Consider the following 23,091-nt stretch of genomic DNA (forward strand, 5'->3'; position numbering starts at 1 on the left):
CAAATGCTCCGCCAGGGGACCCTCTTGCCACTTCTGCAAGATTTTTCTTTGTTTCGTCTACAGTTACATTTTCCTAAAAGATGTGTTGAGTAAACAAATGGGTTTTTAAAGATTCTATTTTGTTTAGCTTTATATTCACATTCATCACACTTAAACCATTCTATTTCATCGAAGGGAGTGTTTTTTTTTTTTAATCTCCTGCCGCCGCCTTTCATGGCACAATAAAATGAATGGAAATCTAAATACAGTTGAACCTTTATGTACAAGCAAACTTCTTTATTTTTTTTGTTATAATAAATAAATTACATACCCTTTCCTTAAGTCTCAACAAGAACTACGCTCACGCTTTTATCACATTTTCATAGCCTGGTATTTACGTAGGATCGGAACAAGAAAATCATTATTTTTTAAAATGGGTGGTACTTGTGATTGGTTTTGTCTGCACACTGTACAATCATGTGGTGGACGTTTGCCCTTACCAATCAGACCACACCATACAGATTCTGAAAACCCTGGTCGAGAGAAAAAAATACTGTAAAATCGATAACATTGAAGATTCAATCGTTGGATTTTATTGAAGAAAAGCAGGTAGAAATAGAAGGAAAAAAAATCTGGAGAATACAGTTTAGTATAAAATTATACTAAGAGATCACGATGGCCAGCCTAAATATGTTATACTAATCGCATTTGCCTCCTGATACATTGAAACGTAGATCGAAATAGAATACTGTGCCATCTCAAAACCTGCCTATCAAAGAAAGCCGCCACTAAGAAATGGGAGGCTAAAAAAAGAATCACAGGTGCAAGTGGAACATGAAGTGCCCACTCCAGAAGAACTAGAAGTTGCACATGCACCGTTACAGTTATTAACTATTCCAAAACCAATTGTTAAATCAATACAAATGAAAGAACACAAGCAAGCAGTGGTCAAAATTGTAACTGCAGCAGAATGACAAAACATTCAAGAATCTTACTGATGGGTGAATATTTCACACATTTTATTTTTGTCAATTCGATCAACCCACGCTTCACCGCCATTACCATCGCAGAATCTCCTACAAAAAGTAAGGAGTCTGAATCCACTTGTACCGCCTCCTTAATGACCTCCACAAGCGAATTCTCCAAGAACTTCGAGGGAAGGAGTTGAATGAGAACATTAAATTAAACAAATTAAAACAAAAAATATTAATTTTTTCAAACTTCTAGAAGATCATGAGAAAAATGTCATGCTCCTTGAATGAAATTTCACATTCAACCTTATATGGACTTTAAAGGTGGAAATGTTGTAGGCAATGCATTTAACAACTCTTCTTTGACTACAGCTGCATACACATTTATGATTTCTAGTATCGCATCCAACTTCCAAGAAGTTATTCACATATTTTCAACATCCACCATGAAAAGAGACACTCTTTTTGATTGTATTCGAACAGTGGTTAGTAAATTGAAAAAAATAGGTTACAGAGTATTTTGTCTTCTCATTGATAACAATGCAGTCAATGGCATGATAATTTGCACCAAAAAAAAAAGAAGCATAGTTGATCCCCATCCATTTGACAACACACGACCACTTTTCTTCTTATAAGACACAGTTCATATACTGAAATGCATCAAAAATAATTGGTTGAACCCTAGAACACGTGTTTTGTAAACATGTGAGTTTTTGAAGTTTCTAATTGCTTAGCCTTATATTTACATTTTTCACATGCAAACCATAGTATTTTAGGGAAGATGCATGTTTTGTAAATACATATGTGAGTTTTTAAATTTCCTGTTTATTTAGCTTTATATTCACATTTGTGTCTTGTGCACGTATATGCCTTGTTAAATTACTCTTGTGTTTAGCTTTACATTCACATTCATCACACTTAAACCATTCTATTTCATCAACGGGCGAATGTCGTAAGTTTCCTTTAATCTCCTGCCGACTATTGTGGGACAATAAAATGGATGGAAATCGAAATATTTATGTTTTAGTAATATTAATTCTGCATTGATATCATCTTTACACAACTGAAAAATCGTGAGATCTGTTAGAGGAACTTGTCAATGAGATGTGGAAAAGAACTTCAATGCAAATGCAAATAATTATCAGCACAGTTTCAGTGAGAGCACATATTCAGGTAAGAGAAATGAACGATTTTGTGGAATCAGTGGAATTTAGAAAGTTCCATACAATAAAATTAGAGAGAATCCAGAAAAAAATTCAACATAAATGCTATTATATTATGTTATTGTGATTATTATAATGTGAAAATGAAATCTGATTTAAGATAGGTTTTTAAAAATTATTAATTATATTGACCATCCCCGATTGGAGACGCCACTGGCAACTCCTGTCCATCAGATTTCATCCGGTACTACCAATATAAAAATAAATTATAATGGCGCCAAATTCAAAACATTCTATTGAAAAAATATGAGCACAAGTGAAAGGATACATAGCATGGTCGGCACAATATGTCTCATTTAATACCTTTCACTCAAAGGCTTTTGAAGAGGTTTGTCAAAAAGGTGGAATAAGATTACACAGACAAAGAGCCCATGCTAGATGGAAGAATTCATTCTGCATGTTAACATAGGGTCATCTGATGCAGAGAAAGAAGAAGATTACGATGACGATGAAGAGCAAAGTGAGTTTGAAATGTCTGATGTGGACTTGGGAATCACACCACTATAATGGAAAGTGTAAAGTGATTTAATTACATATGTTAATACTCTAAATAATGTAAGAAGTCCCATGGCAAAAATATGAACTGGTGGACATTTATGGTGACGACTTAAAAAATTAATTAAGAACCTGCTGCATTAAAGCAAGAACTGTCCACTCTTTATCATAGAGAAGAATTTCATACAGCTAATGGGGCGCTTCACATATTACAATTTCTTTGGGATAATAACCTTAGTAATGTATTTCGAGAAACGGTAAAATTGTTAAAAATTATTTGCACTATTCCCATGACAACGGTCGAAAGCGAACGTTGCTTTTCAACGTAAAAAAAGTAAAGACATGTACGCGAAATACAATGGGACAAGATAGACTTTCTGCCCTTGCAATGTGCCCCATAGAGAAGGAACTTGTTCAAAATACAGAAAATTTCAACGAGCTAGTCACAAACCATGTTAACTCTCAAAAGAATCGGCGTTTTGATTGGGGCTGTTATCTTCCGAATTCTACATGTTTTACCTACAGAATTATAGTTTTTCTGAATCAGTTTGTCAAGACCAGTGTTTCAGAATTTTTTTAGATTTTTTCAGACATTTTTGAAACATCGTTTTAGACGGATTCAAGACCAGGGACATACCTTATTTTGATGTCCTTTCGTTATAGTTAAGACGATAGTTATTTTGAGTATTGCGAAAAGATTTCGCATTGCGATTGTCTGACGGATAACACAGTTTATGTTGGATAGAGAGACTCCTTGGAGTAATTCAGGTTAAAATTTTGAAAGAAAAGTTTTCGAGCCACTGATAAATTGGCAAAACCTCGATATAAAACTTAAAGTTAACAGCTTGGTGGCCACATGGAGTTTTAAACACTTCAATTACACCCTGTATAAGTATAATGCAAGAATAAATTTTTCCCCAACCTGTTAAAAATGTAGACTGTGAGCACCTTGACCCGAAAAATAAGCAACATCCAGAATTAAAGCAAAAGCTATTTTTCGCCATAACAGCAGACCCAGCGCTTTTGAATTTTTATGGAAAGGAAAAATATATCAAAATTGACGACTGTAGAAAATTATTAAAGGGTCTCTTCTCATACGGAAAGGATACAAGGGCGGAAAATAGGGCTAATGAGTTGTACAAGGATTTAAGGGTCCACCACAATAAATTTATTTAAGACATCGAGCAACTCATTGGCCAGAATGCTTTAAGGGTTCACAGCTATATTCTGGACAGCGCCAAGCTTCCGGCAAAATTCTCCTTTACATCGAGGAGTATCTCATGATGGAGTTTCAAAACGGGCCATCCAGAATTAAAGCAAAAGCTATTTTTCGCCATAACAGCAGACCCCCAGCGCTTTTGAATTTTTATGGAAAGGAAAAATATATCAAAATTGACGACTGTAGAAAAATATTAAAGGGTCTCTTCTTATACGGAAAGGATACAACAAGGGCGGAAAATAGGGCTAATGAGTTGTACAAGGGAGATTCCTGGTTTGGCAGCGAGAGCGAGCAGACGTGGAAAAAGTGCAGCGATAGCAAACGTAAACAACGACGAGTGAGTGAGAGGTGATAAGGAGAAGACAGCGGGCAAGAAAGAGAGGGCATGCCGAAATCGCCTATGAGCGAGGGAAGCAGAAACCGTTCTTTTAGCCCAGGAAGGGTGGAGGCGTCCCAGGAAGACAAGAAAAAAAGGAAAAGAGCGGGAAAAGGAAAGACAGGAAGACAAGAAGAGGAGGAGGAGGAAGAGGTATTTGGGACAAGTAAAAAAACCGCAAGGTCACCGGAAGTGGAGAAGAAATCAGGCAGGGAAATGGAAAAGATATTGGAAAAGCTGGAGGAAGTGAAAAGGGAAATTAGAGAGGAAATAAAGGAGCTGAGAAAAGAGAATCAAGAAGTCAAGAGAGAAATAGAACAACTAAGAGAAGAATTTAAGAATAAAGAAAAGATGGATACGCTAGCGGCACATCGGTGCGGCCTAATGTCCTCTGGGCAGACAGGCTGGGGGTAGCACCAACAGCATTATCATGCCAAGTACATGTAGTATTTTTGAATTTAGACAAACCTGACGTTAGTCATGTTGTTTTAGGCAGTCGTTTCGTTTTAAATTCGCATTTATCACAATTGTACCATTGGAGGTGGTGAAGTGACTGCTGCGTACACATTTATGATTTCTAGTATCGCATCCAACTTCCAAGAAGTTATTCACATATTTTCAACATCCACCATGAAAAGAGACACTCTTTTTGATTGTATTCGAACAGTGGTTAGTAAATTGGGAAAAATAGGTTACAGAGTATTTTGTCTTCTCATTGATAACAATGCAGTCAATGGCATGATAATTTGCACCAAAAAAAAAGAAGCATAGTTTATCCCTACCCATGTGACAACACACGACCACTTTTCTTTTTATAAGACAGTTCATATACTGAAATGTATCAAAAATAATTGGTTGAACCCTAGAACGTGTTTTGTAAACATGTGAGTTTTTGAGAAGTTTCCATTTGCTTATATATTTACATTTTTCACATGCAAACCATAGTACTCGTATTTTAGGAAAGATGCATGTTTTGTAAATATGTGAGTTTTTAAACTTCCTGTTTATTTAGCTTTATATTCACATTCATCCCACTTAAACCATTCTATTTCATCGAAGGGAGTGTTTTTTTTTTTAATCTCCTGCCGCCGCCTTTCATGGCACAATAAAATGAATGGAAATCTAAATATGTATTAGCTAATGTATATTTCAGTAATTATATTAATTCTGCATTGATATTTTGAAAAATTGTTACATCTGATAGAAGAACTTGTTAAAGAGAAGCTGTGGAACAGAACTTCAAAAAAAAAAACACTGCAAATGCAAATAATTATCAGCACAGAGTACCTAACAGTAAAAGCACACGTTCAGGTAAGAAAAATGAACGATTTTGTGGAATCAGTGGAATTTAGTAAGTTCAAAAAAAAAAAATATATAAAGAAAATATAAACATTATGTGGTTTAATGAATGGCCTTGTCTTTGAAGTTTGAGATCAACCGGTTGGCTTCCGATGAACTGTCGTATGAATTACTATACGCGGTATCACAGGGCTGGTGATCGTTGCGGAAATGAGGAAAACCCTCCGCAATTTATTGAGGTTGGAGAAGTCCCCGACTCCGCTGAGCCACCCTACCTATTCCTATACTTTCGAGGATGATGCCGCCGCGACAACTCAAAAGTTGGAAGAGATACGGGGTTAGTCGATTCATTCGAAGGTGCTCGGGACGTGACTTACCCAAAAATCGTGAGCAAGATCGTACACAGTTGTACGCACGAACAAGTCTCTCGCTACTATGGCGGCAGAGGAGTCGTGAACATGGTTTTGTTCGTGATGGTTTCCTTTTATTTCGATCAAAGTGTAAGTCAGGAGACTATCACGATGATATGAATTGGAAAAAGTATGAAAAATGTGCAAAAAATCAATTGAAACCGAATCTACAGCCTCATTCTGTTCTAGTTGTTGACAATGCATCATACCATAACAAAAGAGCCATAACCATAACCTACGATGCTACAAGTAAAGCTTATACGATTTTCTGGCAGGGGAAGTAGGCAACGTTGCTCACAATGTCGACTAAGAGGCAAGAAAATTGATCAGAGATGAAGAAGGAAATGAGGAAATTTCTAACAGAAACAAAAATTGAAATTTTAAATAAATACACACTACTTCGCAACTCCTTAAAGGATAAAGACTCGCCGTCTAAACCCTAAAAACCTTCAGTTCTGACGGCGTAATCTCACACCTTTTTTCTAAAGACTGATGAAAATATGGAGTTCCCTGTGGTATACTCTTTGTCTCTAATATATTAGATCCAACTATTCAAGATTTTTAAGTGATTGGGAGAAAAATTAGGGGAAAATATTGATGCTAAATTTATGAGAGACAACGACCCAAAATTTTATAATGCATGGATCCAACTAATGAAGACTCATAAAAATAATATTAAATTTTTCATCACATATTATTTTTTATAATAATACCCAGTGGCGGCTCGTCGTGTGGAGCACAAAGACACGTGCCCAACTAAAATAAATATAAAATTTTTTGAACACATTATTTTTAATTATAACACATCCATTAACTTACGAAAGACGTTCAACATTAATCAAAATTAGCTTCCGCCACGGATTCCGCAAATGCAAGACGCTTTGAGCTCCAAACTAGTTTCCGCGATGCGAGCACCAGAAGTTTGGTAGAGGTAATTTGAATAGAACCTGTCACGTGATATGCGTAGGACACGAAATTAGGTCGGACTCGGGCCGACTAGTCCATTTCTTTCTGCAGAAGAAGGTGGCGAGTCCTACGTTGCCGACATTCCAGCAATTGCAAATCTTCCTAGAATCTCGAATCCGAGCACTCGAGATGTGTTCTCCAGAGGCGAAGTCGCAGTCATTTGTCACTCCTACCAAGAAGATGCAACTCAAGGCATAGGTTCATGCCATAGGCGCTTCTTTTCATTCATTTTCTCATGGTAACACAATCATATGTGCTTTCTGTGGTGCAGCTCATACAAACTTCTCATGTGAGACGTTCAGTAATCGTAGTCCGATAGAACGACGACAGGATGTACTGCGTCTCAAGTTGTGTCTCAACTGTCTAGGTCACCACATGGTGAAGGAGTGTAAATCTACCAGAACTTGCTATCCCTTGTTGGTCCACTAATACCAAACCCAGAGCATCGATTGGCAATTACTGTACGGTACTAAATTGTTTTCATTGTAGTTGGTAAATCATTAACACATTACACATAAGTTTTTTGGCAACTGGATCCACCTTCCAAACATTAGCGTTCCAATTCCGTGTGGGTAAGACGACTGTTTGCAATGTTGTTCACGAAACATGTGAAACTATCTGGAAGGCCCTCCATACACAGTCTTTCAGAAAAGCATCAAAGAGAAACTGGGAGAACATTGCAGCAGAATTTGAAAACCGCTGGAACTTTCCACATTGCATAGGTGAAAATTATCCTCAAAAATGTTATAAACTTACACTAAAAGAAACTGTTGCAGGTGCACTAGATGGAAAACATGTTAGGATACAAGCTCCTGCCAACACAGGATCAGAATATTTTAATTATAAACATTTTTTTAGTATTCTGTTGTTGGCTGTGTGTGATGCTGATTATAAGTTCACATATGTAGATCTTGGATCTGCAGGGTGTGAAAGTGATGGTGGAGTATTTAATAAAAGCTCTCTTTGTAATATGCTGCAGTGTGGAAAACTGGATTTACCTGAGACGAAAAAAATTAAAAATTACCCAGATTGTGTTTTCCCTTATTTTATTGTAGCTGATGAAGCATTCCCTCTTAAGGAAAACATTATGCGGCCTTATCCAGGGAAATCATTAACAAAGAGCCAAATCATTTTTAATTTCCGTTTATCAAGAGCCAGAAGGACCATTGAAAATGCTTTTGGCATACTTCTTAGTCGCTGGCGAATTTTTCATGGGCCTATTATTGCGAAGGTTGAAAATGTTGAGAAATATATCCAGGCAGCAGTGTCTTAATAACTTTTAAAAAAACTGGGAAGACAATTCTAACCAAACAGCATTATACTGCCCTCCACATTGATATGTTAAAACTGCAACTCTATCAACTCATTAAAAGGAATAAACCACGCTACAAAATATATCTATATTTAAAATAGATAAAATGTAATCGGCCAGGACGTTTTGAGATTGTCGCCTTACCATCCCGATCTTAATCCAATCAAGCTAGTGTGGGCGGCACTGAAACAATATGTTGCGGCCAGAATTATCAAATCCATTTGTCGGAAACTACAAAGCTCTGTGACGAATTTTTCGAACAATTCGAGAAGTTCTGATATACTGATCGATAGTGATAGTGAAAAGGGTGTAGTGACCCAGTTTAAAATTTAAACTTAAATTTCCGGTACCGCCACAACAGCGCGCCAAATGTGAAGGTACTAGCGGCTAGACTAGGAACTACGAGCGGAAATATAGCGGGGGTTGCAGCTCGCTCGCGCGGGTGGTTGAAGGGGGTAGGTCACTTTTGTTTGGTTTTTCGAAACGAACAGACCTTGCGAAGAGCGATCCAATATTCCAAAAATCTGTAAGTTACATCTGAACCGATTACACTACCGTTCCGAGTAGATATTTTGTGTCCCCGTGAAGAATTCAACGTTTTTAATTCACCAGGGTAATTTAACCCACTTTCGTTGCCTTTTTTTTTGTGTTTTGTTTTGGGATCAGGACCACGTGGTAAGGGTAGATGTTGTAGATTTCATTTTGTTGCATGCTGTTTCTTTAAGAGGCGTCCATTTGTTAATTTTAAGCGTTATCCCTAAATTTCTCCCGGGAGGTCCATTTTTGACAATCTGTTAATTTCGAAGATTAGTAGCCGTCGTCCGGACCGCGTGCGTCCATTTTGTTTTTCTTTCACTAACATTTTCTAACGGCACTCGACCCGCCATTTTTTTTGTTTAGTATAGCCAGCGAGTATTGTATTCCCTTTTAAAGCGCTTTTATTTTTATCGTTATTTAACTTCGCGTTTTGTTCTCTTTTATTTCCTCATTGTTTAATGTTGCGTTTTGTTTTGCTTATTTTATCATTGTTTCATGTTGCGCTTTGTTTTACTGGATTTTCTCATCGTTTAATGTTACGCTTTGTTCGATAGAATTAAACTCTGGTTATTCCTTCGTGCTGTTGCTAGATTTCGGAAAAGTTAAAGTAAAATGTTGTAAGTGCGCCCTGTGGGAGCTAGGTGACAATCAGGAAGTCGTGGGGTTGTTTAGTAAATTTCTGTGGAAGCTACGGTTATTTAGAGCCGTTAGCGGGGACGGACCTTAGTCTTTGCGGGAGCGGCGTCGGGATGTTTTCGTGAAGCTTCCGTCGACGGTTATAGAGACTTTGGGGTTTTGTCCGGAAACGGTTGGTTGGGGACGGCGGACCTAGGTCTTTGCGGCTGCGGTCTAGGAATGCTACTCGTACGACCCCGAAACGCTCTGTCACTGCTGGGTCGGTGAAATAGTCCGATGTTCATTAATACCCCGAATATCTATAAACGTTGCTTGATTTCAAGATGATTCAGATTATTCTTCTGAGCCCCCTCGCGGCCGAAAGTTTGTTACCTCCAGCTCTAAGCTCCCAAAGGCGTACCTTGACCGCGTAGTTCCGCGGTTGTTTTTGTCATTAATCGAATTGTAAAATATGAGCAATACCTGGGATACGGTTTTTGAAGAGGGTTTTTCATCCGTCCCTGTCTGTAATAACTGCCTTATAATTTGTTTACTTGTTTTGCAAGCTTTAAACTGTCATTTTGTCTGTCATGTGCCCGTTTTTCTGTTATTTTAAATATTGTTGCATTCATCTTGTCGTTTATCTTTGTGATGTACTCAACTAGTTAATTTCTTGTACTTCGTTAAACTTAATTTCTGTCCTTTGTATTCGTTCCAATTTCTTTTTCATCAAAGTTATTACAGACATTTTTAATAAAAGGTATTTTGCGTCCCTCACATGTGTGTTTTATTTGCGGCACTCTTCCAACTGGAACCCTCACCGTTTGCATTCCGAACCTTTTCCGCCAAAAGAAAATCACAACGTAGGGCTCCTCCGATTCGATGACGATCACGACCACATTTGTTACCGTTTTGCGCAGGTTCAAATATTTGGCGTAAAAAGTAATGTATTCAAATCATTACAAGGTGGAAAACTAGCGGTAACCACAAGAATCACAAAGCCCCGATTATGACCATTTTAGAAGACACTTAATTACGCAACATTTCACCCGATAAAGATAAGTATTTTGGTGCTGGCCTGCATGTTTTGACCACTATATGTGACCAAAGAACTAACTGCTACCGAATTGATGGAAGACCTGGCGAAATGTTTTAAAGAAATGGCAGAGAATGGAGGATATCACTTTGAAATTGTTGGTGAAGCAGTAATTCCGAACTTTGATGCACCTCATTTACTAAAAGGGATAAGGAATAATTTATTAAATATTGAATTACATGGAAAACATTTAATAGAAGATGTGGAAAAGAACTTCCAATAAAGAGCAATGCAAATAACAATCAGCACAGGACAACAGTGAATGCACTCATTTTATGGAATCAGTGGAATTTGGTTAAGTTCAATAAAATATATAAAATTAGAGAGAATCCAAAAACATTTTGGTAATCAACAAGTTTAATAAATGGAACCAGGAAACTTACAATGTCTTACAATCTTACGCGTTTTTGTTTAGTTTTATATTCACATTCATCGCACTTAAACCATTCTATTTCATCAACGGGCGTATAGTCCTTTTTTTGTGAATGGTGCTCTAACTATGTTTTTCGAGTTATCGTAAAGTGTAAAGGGATAGTCACGTAAAACGAATTTTCCGGTCGCTGGAAAAGAGGGGAAATTTGTCAGAGAGTTGTTTACATGTTCACGTACTTTATTTACGACTATGCTTTTTACGCTTACCATGTTCACCCAAGGCTTTAAATCTGTCTTTCTCGAGACAACTGAAGATAACTTTACAGTGTTTTCGTAAGTACAAAAAAAAATTAAAGGGAAAAATAATTTCATAACCTCACTGTCAATAACAATTGACTTGCAAATGAAATGAAATGAAAAATAATAGTGCCTGACTTTTGCAGTTGAACAGGTTTTTTTAGCAGTTGATTGGAATGGCTTCACACCAAACTTTTGACCAGCGTGTGATAATTTTACACAGTCAAGCTCGCAAAATTATCGCATTTATGTAATACGAATCAGAATGTGTAGAGACCATCAGCAATTGACTATTCCAATCGTCAATTACAAACAGCGAGTTATAGCGTCCACTGGTATATCTGAGAAGATGTACAAAACGATTGTAAAAGAGGCAAAACCTGCTGGAGCATCGACTTCTTCTTCCACTCCAAGAAAGAAGCCACCACATAAGAAACAACACGAATTAGTAAAAGTTGAAAGAAGTATTTGAAGCAGGTTTTGAAATATAGAGACGAAGACCAATTTTCTATACAAATGAGAGTTATGTCCACACTACACATTTACCAAATCACTCTTGGACCGATGGAAGTGGCAAGCGTGTGAAGAAATCAGTTGCCAAGGATCGTAGGTTAATAATGGTTCATACTGGAAATGAAGATGGTTTTGTTTATGATGGTCTCTTTTTATTTCCATCTTGGTGTAAAGTCAGGAGATTACCATGATGATATGAACTGGAATAATTTTGAAAAGTGGGCAAAAATTCTGTTGATACCGAATCTGCTGCCTCATTCTGTTTTAGTGGTTGACAATGCATCATACCATAACACAATAGCCATTACTGAACCTACGACGGCTACAAGGAAAGCTGATATGATTTCCTGGCTGGAAGTACGCAACATCGGTTATGATGCCAATTTAACAAAACCAGAATTATATTCTATTATCAAACAACACAAGTCAGCACCTTAACATCCGGAACTAAACCCTATTGAAAAAATATGCGCACAAGTGAAAGGATACATAGCATCTCACAATGTCGGTCGACAAAATATGTCTCATTTAATACCTTTAACTCAAAAAGCTTTTGAAGAGGTTTCGAATGAAAATTGAGCTGCAGTATGTACTCATGTCAAAAAAGTTGGAACAAGATTACACAGACAAAGAGCCCATGCTAGATGGAAGGATGGATTAATTCATTCTACATGTTAACACAGGTTCATCTGATGAAGAGGAAGAAGAAGATTTTGATGCTGGTGAAGAGCAAAGTGAGTTTGAAATGTCTGATGTGGACTTGGGAATCACACCACTATAATGGAAAGTGCAAAGTGATTTAATTATGTTATACTCTAATTAATATAATAAGAATATAATGGTTGATGTGGAAGATCTAATCATTTCCGTTAGAACAGATGAAAGTGAGAACGACTCTCGCATTGGTACCACTTTTCATCACTTCAAGACACTGTACGTATGTTCTCACATTCTTCTTGTGTGTCAAAACATGAACTTTCCAAGTGTTTTGATCCACAATAAGACCGAATATGTTTCAAACGAGCACTTTTGACAAACGTAACTTTTCAATATACTGTCATTTTTTAGTTTTATCATTTCGAACTATACCCTATTGAAAAAATATGAGCACAAGTGAAAGGATACATAGCATCTCACAATGTTGGTCGGCAAAATATGTCTCATTTAATACCTTTAACTCAAAAGGCTTTTGAAGAGGTTTCGAATGAAAATTGGGCTGCAGTATGTACTCATGTCAAAAAGGTGGAACAAGATTACGCAGACAAAGAGCCCATACTAGATGGAAGGATGGATGAATTCATTCTACATGTTAACACAGAGTCATCTGATGAAGAGGGAGGGGTTATATTTGTTCGAAAGCAACAAAAAAAAAAAAAAAAAAATACTTGCGAAGTTTGTAAAAATATGCTTTTTTTGCAAACCTAACAGTTTAATGTGAACTTGATTAACATTAAAAATCGCGGAAAGTAAGGAAATTGTTAAATTGGCACCAGTTCTCGCGAAGAAAAATCCATCTTCGCAAGAATGACAAAATGTAGAAAAACACACACTGTCAGGTTATTTGACGAAAAAAATATTGAAGCTTTAAATTAATGCAATTAAATTACTAATGTTGGTACAGCCGAATTTTTAAAACTATTTTCTGTTGGTCGAAAATAATAATTAATATCCGTCCGGCCAAATCAAGATTTCATCAGCCTGATGATTGCAAGAACCCAATTACGGACTTCAATGATAAAAATATGCAGCTTTTATGTCAGGATTTGTTTGCTCATGGGAAACGTTAAAGATTGAATCTTCAAAAAAGGGTCACACAGGTAAATTAACTTGATACATTTTTTTTTTATCGAGCAAAGTACCAAAGCATTAATTAGTCTAGTACAGTAGGTAGGAAGATCATTTTCATTGTACTATGTTATATTGTTCGAGAGATGACACAGCCTTCTACCTGATAAAATCGAAAAATGTTTAATGCCATGGGCGTCAAAAAATAACTAAATCAATATAAATGTATATGTAATATTATATTAACGCGTATATTCTGTGATGATTAAAATGTACTTACACTTTCTGAATTATGTTCTGCCATATTTCACGAAACTAAATTAATAAATACAAGCGGAAAATATAAAAATTGATTCACTATATGATAATTTTACCTCAGGAGGTGATAAGTAACAGACACAATTCAATTGCGTCATTGGCCATTGGACAGAGACTGGCGGGAGTAGAGAAATTTGAACTTTTCTGAAGATTTTGAAAATGTGAACGTTAAGGAATTTTGGTCAAAGGTTAAAAAAAGTGCCAGAGCGGTTAATTTTTGCACGTATTTTACGTTAAAAAAAGTGCCGTAGCGTGTCATTTTTTAACGCAATTATAAAATTTTTCATTCATAATTAGTAGTTTTTTTAACGAGTTCGTATGTAGATTGGGATTTTTTTGGCATGAGTGGGTCAATTTAAAACGCGAGTAAAACAAGCGTTTTAAAGGTCCACGGGTTCACACGAGAGAAAATTTTCAAATTTTGAGTGTCGAAAAAATTGTTATCTAAACTTACGTGCGCCGAAAAATTTTTGTATGCAACTCGTTAGTAAAGTATCTTTTTTTTTACTCGGCGGATTTGCGCTCTCGCTGCGCTCGTAAAAAAAACTTGTTGCCTAAATAACTATTGTTTTATTTACAGATATTTCATACCAAGAGATACACGGATTCAAAATATTTGGATTGAAAGAATCAAAAATCCAAAACTGCTGGGCTTAGAGCCAAAATATGTTGGTAAAAGTTTCGTTGTTTGCGAAAATCATTTTTCACCCATTTGCAAAGATGCAAGAGGACGTTTGTTAAAGAATGTGTTACTAGAGTAAATCTACCAGATATTATTTATTACGTTTGTCATTAAGACTGCTTCAGTCACCCTCAGGAAGAATATAAATATGTTACTCCTGAAAAAATAAAAGGTAGGTGTGTTTTTATGTGATATGTAGTTCAAATACCTAATTGATACATATTTTAATTTAGATGCGCTTCGCGCTTTACCTCCAGCCATCATTGAGCATTCTCCTGAATCCTGGTCTGTGGATGAGCCAGAAAAGACATACTTACCACAGACCAAGAGATTCAGGACTTCTTTGTTTACCACTCCCACTCAAAATAACAGATGAATCCAATTATCTTTAAAAAAAAAATTATTGAAATTTGTAGAACTGGTGGACTCAACTTCACATATCACTGAGCCACAGGTCGATTATTATTTATCAGGTATTTTATTTTATTTTTTTTACGAGTGTTGTTTAACAATATCGTCATTTTATGGGAGTTGAATCACTTCCATCAAGCTCTTATGCCAGTGAGTCGGAAATTCATCATGAGTACAGTATGTTGATTCATTTTTAACTTTACTCTTTCATAATTTTTAAATTTAGAATCACCACCATCAACTTCATCTGGAGGACTTCAGACAAAAGTTTGTCGTGTATCAGGTATGTTAAATGAAAAAAGTGTAATAAATTTGAATTAAACATTAAATGGCAATTTGTTAAAACTGTTTTCTTTTATTAGGTTCTCCAATACCCAGAAGGACTAGAGGACTGCTTTTGCTTGCAGGATTACACGCCAATGCGATCTAACACCTAAAGCTAAACATTTTTATAAAAAAAGCAACAAGTTGTCGCGCAGTGGAGGAGTAAACACTATTCCGTTAAGCGAAAGCTTAATTTTTTGAAAGGTAAGGAAGAAATGCTGACGTATTTTAAAGATGTAAATGAAGTTACTGCAGTTTTTTTTTAATCACATAAGCGAACATAAAAATATTAACCTACAAGACGTAAATTCACTGTAGGTGATAAAATTCTTGTTCTGTCAATTTATATACAGAGTGGAAGAAGTTACCGCTTTTTATCTCAAATTTTTAGTCTACCGTCAAGAAAAGTTCCCACTGATCTAATTAAACGTATTCCTTTTAACTGTGGCAGTCAATATTTACTCATCTTGAAAAATGTGTTTCTAAAATGATACCTATTAATAAAATTTGTATTTTAATGTTCGATGAAATTGCATCGTCGCCAGGACTTCAACAAAACTCGCGAACGGACTCAATTGAAGGATTTGTAGATTATGGCGGTTCAAATCGTCGCCTCGCGTTCGCTGATCATGCCTTAAGCTCGATTTATAGATTGACGTCCGTACGTACGACGCAACCGCTTACGCTGCCGCCGGGACATGAACCAGCGGAAACGAATTGGACCGTTTATAAATCGACGTATACGTTTTCCGTAAACGTCGTCCCGTAAGCGTACGCGAGAAAGTTGGTCATGTTTCAACTTTGGCGTCAACGTCTTGCGTCAGGAGTTCAATTCGACCAATCACAAAACAGAAAATTTTACCCGCTAAATACTCGTAACACGTGATGAAAAAGCCACGTAATATTTACTATTATTTTATTCAGGTAATCCAGGGTTATTATAAAATATTGTAGTCCAAGTAGGCGTAAAAACTGAATGTAAAATTATGGTTGCTGCTCATCAAAACATCAAAATTATGTGAACAAGTGAGTACACACCGTTCACACGCAGAAGTTAAATAGGGTGCAAAACAACTCAATATTTTTGAATTCAATCGTTAATTAAAACAAAAATAAATGCAATCCTCATTACCGCAATCTTCAAATAAAAAATGACCGTGACAGCGACAAAAATTAACAGTTCACATGAAAGCGGCAAAAATTTCATAACTGGCCTTAGGGTAGGTAAACCAAATCGATAGACGAGAGTGGTTTTGTGATCGGTTGCCCAGATGCTGGGTTGTAAACAATGTAATAAATATTTGCAAATTCTTTGCTTCTCACGTTCAGGTCCGACTGTTTTCACAGCCTATTTGGGGACGTGCAGAAAATCTGTCTAAAATGACCAAACATTCCATTTTATATTTTTATTCCCAATACATATTCGAATTCTCGGAAGCGCTGTGAAGCAAAATAACATCTGTTTGTAATGTAATTTAAAAAATGGTCCAACCGACACGTTGTGCACCGGCAAAAGAGCAACAGTAGATAGGTGCCTCAATAAAATTTACAATGCTTTATGATTTTGGGAATCGTACATATAGCATTGCAAAATAGGAAATTCTCATTTCTTGTTTGAGTTTTGAGTCGTTTGCTTTACCTTTCAAACTGTGCAGTGGTCGTTCTTCTTGCTTTTGTTTTTGTTTTGTTATTAGTTGTTAGATTCGGTGTATTTTTAGTGTTTTCGATTTTAAGTAGTTAAGTGTTAATTAGTTATTAGTTGCATTGGAGTCTGAGAAAAAATGGTCGAGTCACGTAAGTATATGTAAGTACCTAATATTTGGATAATGTTATAACAATATGACCTGAAACTTTTAGAGATTGATGTCGCTTTGTTAATCGAGCTAATTCAGGTAGAACCAAATATCTATAATAAGGCGCATCCAATGTTTAAAGATGAAAAACATAAACAAACAACGTTTGAGAAAATAGGCAGTGTACTACATATATCCGGTAAAATGTTAACTTTATAGAAAACAATTATCTAACAGGTTATGTTATGTTAGGTGAAAACTGTCGCAGAATTTGGAAAAATTTAAGGGACCGATATGTCAGGGAGAAGAGGAAAATGGTGACACGCTCTGGTGACGGGTCATACGATAAATCCATATGGCCGTATATGAAGAGTATGAGCTTTTTAGCTCCTTATATAAAACCACGAGCGACATACACGGCTACCAAAGTTGTTTCCTGTTCTGGATCAATTGCATCAACAAGTAGTATGTATTTTAGAATTAGAACCCGTACATATCATGCGTTCTGAGTTGGCGTTGAAAAAAGTGAATCATTTGGAACATTTGAATTTCCCGCCTTTTGACACGAATGACATTTGTTTATGTTCAAGGGGGACATAGTGTCACCATGGTGTCATCATAGTGTTGAACATGTTTGTTTTTAGCAAATGGTGCCTTTAGATATTTGCTTCGACAATAGGATTCGTTAAGTTATTCTATTTTTAATGTAAAACAGTGCAAAGAAAGATTTTTTGTTTCTAAATTTTAGGTTAGCTGTCAATATATTCCAATTAATTTACAATTAAAAAAACACAACAATTGACGGTTTCCAACGGCTCCCCAGCCCAGGATTTTATTTGAGCGCACGATACCTACATTATTAAATCATTTTTTTATTATAGGCGCATGCAGCAGTTTTATGACAGGGGACTGTTCACAAAACAGCACAGACCCCTTGGAGGAAGTGGAAGAGGAAATATATCTTGAAGATATCAATGATGATATTACTCTATCGCCAAAGCGACGGTAAGTTTATAACAAGTTCTGCCAGCAATAGTATTTCTAAGTAAATTTTCTAGGTGCACAGGTAATACTTTGTACGAAGATTTTTCAAACAGCAGCACAATTGAATTTGTCACTCCCTCTTCCAGTGCTGTTACAAACACCCCTGCTGCTCATAAGCCATCAAAACAAAAGGATCGCAAGGTGGCCAATGATTTAATAGAAGTGGCTCGAGACATAGCATCAAAAATTAATCAACGAAATGAAAAGTCTAATACAGACAACGCTTTTGGGCAGTACGTAGCCGAAAGGTTGCAAGAGATGGGAGTGGAGCAACGCTCTGCTAAAAGGCGGCAATTGTATTGTTACTAGAAGATATTTAAGTTAATTAAATAATTAAGACACATTTTGTATTTCATAATTTTATTTGAAAGTAAATATTTATATTCACAGTAGTACCCATTTATCTTCTTAATGCCCTTTCATTTTGCCAAGGAACAGCTCCTACGTTGGAGGAAAAATATTTACAAATAAGATCTCGGATTTGGTAACACACTCTGGTGGCAGTATTGGTTGATAGTCTTCCAACAGATGTTAGTGGTTGACTTTCAGATCTCCATTGTCCATTATTTTCGTCGTCTGTATCAACATATCCCGAAGGACAGTACAACTTACAACACCCTTCCTTTAAACAAAAATTATGTAATACTACCACTGCCTTTACCATATTATCAATGTTTGCAACATCAGCAACAATGGTTTGTTTTAAAATGCGCCATCTTGCTACCAGAATACCAAAGGTATTTTCAATCATTCTTCGTGCACGAGACAGGCGGTAATTGAAAATCCTTTTTTCCACGCTTAAATGTCGTCCTCCATAAGGACGCATTATGTATTTTTTTAGGGGAAAAGCTTCATCAGCAACAACAGCATATGGTATTTTTACATTCGTGTTTGGAATATAATTATCTTCTGGAACATTTAACGAACCAGAATCAAGCCGCTGTCCAAAAATGCTATTGCGAAAAATACCGCCATCACTCTGCGAACCATATGCACCTATGTCCACCAATTTAAATATGTAACGTGCATCACATGATGCCAGTAACACTATACTATGGGTCTTCTTATAATTGAAGAATAAGGATCCACTGTTGGCTGGTGCTTGGATATTTATATGTTTCCCATCTAAGGCTCCTATGCAGTTGGGAAAGTTCCATAACTTATAAAAGTCTTGGGAAATCTGTTGCCACTCCCGAGTGGTTGGTTCCTTCAGATAGCGAGGAGCAAGTACATCCCATATTACCTTGCACACTTCATGTACAATAGAATGTACAGTTGTTAACCCCATTTTATAGCTCCAGGCCAAACTCTGCATACTAACCCCCTGCGATAAATACCTGCAAAAACATTTATTAATAAATTTTGTGTTGGAACTGAATGGTAACCCACTGTAAAGTGATTGCTATTTTTTCTTCGGGGCAGATGCGATCCGATATGCGTCTCTTCACAAGCTTTCCTTCCAGTAGTTTACATAAGTTATCAAAAACTTCTACAGTCATCCTCGTGTATTTAAAAAACTGGTCAGGATCGTTTGCTTTCATTGGCAAAAATGTTGCACGATAGAAACCATTTTTCCAACGTGATGCATATATAGGACGCGTTTTCCACCGTCTTGTCCTTCTTATTTTTGTCCCAACAAAATGAGCTGCCCCTAATATGAGCAAACCTGTAGCTGCTAACAATAAACTTGTGTCTTGGTCCGCCATCACTAATTTTTTGACTTTTTTACTTTTGCGCAATTGCGCTGCGCACCGAATGCGACAGGCGAATTTATAAAATGGTCTGTCGTCGACCACGGCACGTCAGCGTCAGCGGCACCGTCAACGTTTGCGTCATACGTACGGACGTCAATCTATAAATCGAACTTTAACCTTCATGTTGAAGAGAACCCATAAAAAATGGAAGCAAACTGTTTGCTTTACATTTTGTGAAGGAACAACTTCCACCGATCAATTGGCGAGCACTTTGAAGGAAGTAGTTCGTCGTGTGAGAAAGTGTGGTTTGCAGATCGTAGCAACAATATAGGATCAGGGGGCAACCAATCAAGCTGTCATTAATAGATTAATAACAAATTGATGAAATAGAGATTGTACATTTGTTTGATTTTACTCACTTAATGAAGTGCATTCGGAACATGTTACTCAATAAAGATTTACATTTTGTTCAACAAGGCAAAAAAAAAAGTTGCGTCGTGGTCCCGGTGCTACGGTTGTATCAGTGAGATAAGAATCGCGGTGTTTATAGGCAGTTTGTGAAACTGACCGATGAACATGTAATTCCTGAAAAAATTAGAAAAATGAAAGTGAAAAACTGCACACAAGTGTTGCAGCACGAATAAGTACCGAATTCACGCCAGAATCATGAGTTTTATTTAACTCCTAAAGCAGTAGATACAGCTGATTTATTATTACTTTTCGATAGAACGGTTGTTGTACGATTCGGATGAAGATATAGACGAATGGGCCTTGCTCACAAAAGACGATCAGCGATAAGACCTATCGCCAAGTAACCAAAGAAATAGGTATGTATATCAAAAAAAGTAGCAATGTGTTTTAAAAACAACGTTGCTATAAAAACGCATGGCTCCTTTTTTTTTTAAATTATTTGATTTATGAAAATTATACTCAATCTAAGTACATTCAGCCCGGAACGTTGATCATTTCGGATGGCTAGAGGGCCTATAATCGGCTTGATGAAATTGGTGGGGGAATTTACGAACATCAAGTTATTGTTCATCAAGAAAATTTTGTTGACCCCGTTCACACACAAAATGTGGAAAATATGTGGATGAGAGCGAAAAGAAAACTCTGACGGCAATTTGGAACATCTGAAGATCTGTTTCCATCATACCTTCACGAGTTTCTTTGGAGGAATCGTTTCCAAAACTATAATTTATTTGGAGCATTTTTAGCTTGTGTTACACAACAGCAAAGAAGACGAGGTAGATCAAAATGATTTGGCGAAATCGAGATAATTCGCTCTATAATTCATGATTTTTATATCATTGAAAAGAGACAACCAACTTTACCAAGTGAGCCGAGATGCATCTCAATTATTGAGTAAAATTCAATAATTTTTATTTATAAATATTCATTAAAAAAATCATAGATGCTGAAGTAAATTTTCAAGGCATTCACAAAAAATGGAAGCAAGTTGTTTGGTATTCGTTCTGCGAAGGAACGACTCCCACCGCCGACTAAGACATATTATAAAAACAGTGATTGACCAGCTGGCAATATGTGGCTTGAATTTAGTGGCAGCGATATCAGATCAAGGTTCCACAAATCGGGCCGCTGTTAATCAATTAATTTTAGATACAAGGCGTAGTTTGGAGGGTTCTCCAAGGAGTAATTATCCAGATCCTGGGGTGCTGGTATACGAAGTGAATAATTGCTAAGTCGTGCATTTAAATGACTTTCCCCATTTAATTAAATGCATCCGTAATTTGTTATTGGGAAAGGACCTCCATTTTGTACAGGGAGGTATTCATAAGAAGGCGTCTTGGTGTCATGTTTTGAGATTATATGAAATGGACAAAGCCCGTGGACCTTTTAGTCAACTAGTTAAATTAACTGATGAGCATGTTTTGCCATCTAAAATAAAAAGATGAAGGTTAAAAACTGCACACAAGTATTTAGCCATACTGTTGCCACTGCGATGAATGTTGCAGCTAGAACCAGTGTTGAATTATCCACAGATTGAGAATTTTATTTGGATCCCAAAGCCGATCTTTTAATGTTTTTTGACAGATTATTTGACAGCATAAATGGTACTTTGTTATACCCTTTACCTGGAAAAGAACTTCGTTGTTGTGACAAAAAAATCGCAGCATATCGAATTCTGGAAATCATGTCTACCTGTTTTGTCATCTATGTATTTTACAGAAGAAAATTCTGACGTTCAGTTAATACCTCCGTGTCTAAAGAACTGGATAGCATCTGTACGGGGGATGATTCACATTACTGGCAAATTATTTGAAAACAACTTTAGAATTTTCCTTCCCGCTGCTTCAATCAAGACCCAGTAGAAATTTTTTTTCGTGTATTCGAAGTTATAGGATTAGGAATACAAATCCGACATGTCCAGCCTTTGTTTCATCATGTAAAGCATTATTACTTTGTAAGACATTTTGTCGCACTTGTTTGCTTTATATCTAAAAAACGCGTGCGGCAAAATGGTGCCTTATATAACTCGTACAATAAATAACTATTTTGTATCCCACAGATCATGTCACAACAAAATTTACACGTGACGAACCAAATCGGACACTGTACGTTGCATGAACAACTTTTATTTGTAGATTTTTCTCATACAATGAACGGTTATCGAGTTATTTTGCTCCTGTACTACGAACAGTATTATAGGGGCATATAAACTGATGAATTTAAAATGCATGCAATTTAAAAAGTGAGTGTACGTTTATAAATCTTTTTTTTAAGTAAATTCCTGCTTGATAATTTCTGGGAGTAAAGAATTTACATAAAATTTTACCAAATGAGATTCCCTCGGGTTTTTTCCAAGGGTTGTAAAATGTGAATCTTATGACTGGACCCAGGTTTCTTGAAGATCCAACACTTCTACAACAATTAGTCGTTTCTTGGTGTCTCTCGATTCGATAACGTGCTTGTTAGTGCAATTTTGAAATTTATTTCGTTTTTTTTCTTATTCGCAATGGGTGGTAGAGGTAGACCTGCGCCAACTTGTATTGTTAATACAGTGCAACCTCGTTAATCCGAAGCGCAGTAATTCGAATTCTTCAATAATCCGCATAGGTTTTTATTTATCATTGTATACGTTATAATCCGAATTCGTCTGGTTTCGTTATTCCGAATTTATCAAAACTCACGTCCATACGTACGTGCCCTTACATATACAAATTATACTCGTATGCAGTGGCGGCTCGTCAGGGGTGGCAGAGTGGGCAGTGCCCACCCAAAACCAAATGACATATTTTTTTTTAATTTTATTTTCATTTTTAAATTTATCAATTATTTATTTGATGATTTGTTATTAGAAAGTAAATGTTTTTATAGGCAAATCAAAACATTTCCGAG

At 36.4% G+C, this 23,091-nt stretch overlaps 2 long non-coding RNA genes across 2 annotated transcripts in view; both read right to left on the reverse strand.

The window, feature by feature from the left end:
- The window catches only part of LOC138127501 (uncharacterized), a 75,920-nt gene that overhangs the window by 34,682 nt on the left and 18,147 nt on the right, over positions 1 to 23,091 (reverse strand). The gene's annotated exons all lie outside the window — the stretch shown is intronic.
- Positions 18,381 to 19,767, reverse strand: LOC138128626 (uncharacterized). The gene is made up of 2 exons (XR_011158809.1): positions 19,427 to 19,767; positions 18,381 to 19,374 (listed from the first exon to the last, which is right to left on the reverse strand). It is a non-coding gene; the product is annotated as an uncharacterized lncRNA (long non-coding RNA).

The sequence above is a fragment of the Tenebrio molitor genome, chromosome 4, assembly GCF_963966145.1.
Source record: "Tenebrio molitor chromosome 4, icTenMoli1.1, whole genome shotgun sequence".
Taxonomy (NCBI): Eukaryota; Metazoa; Arthropoda; class Insecta; order Coleoptera; family Tenebrionidae; genus Tenebrio; species Tenebrio molitor.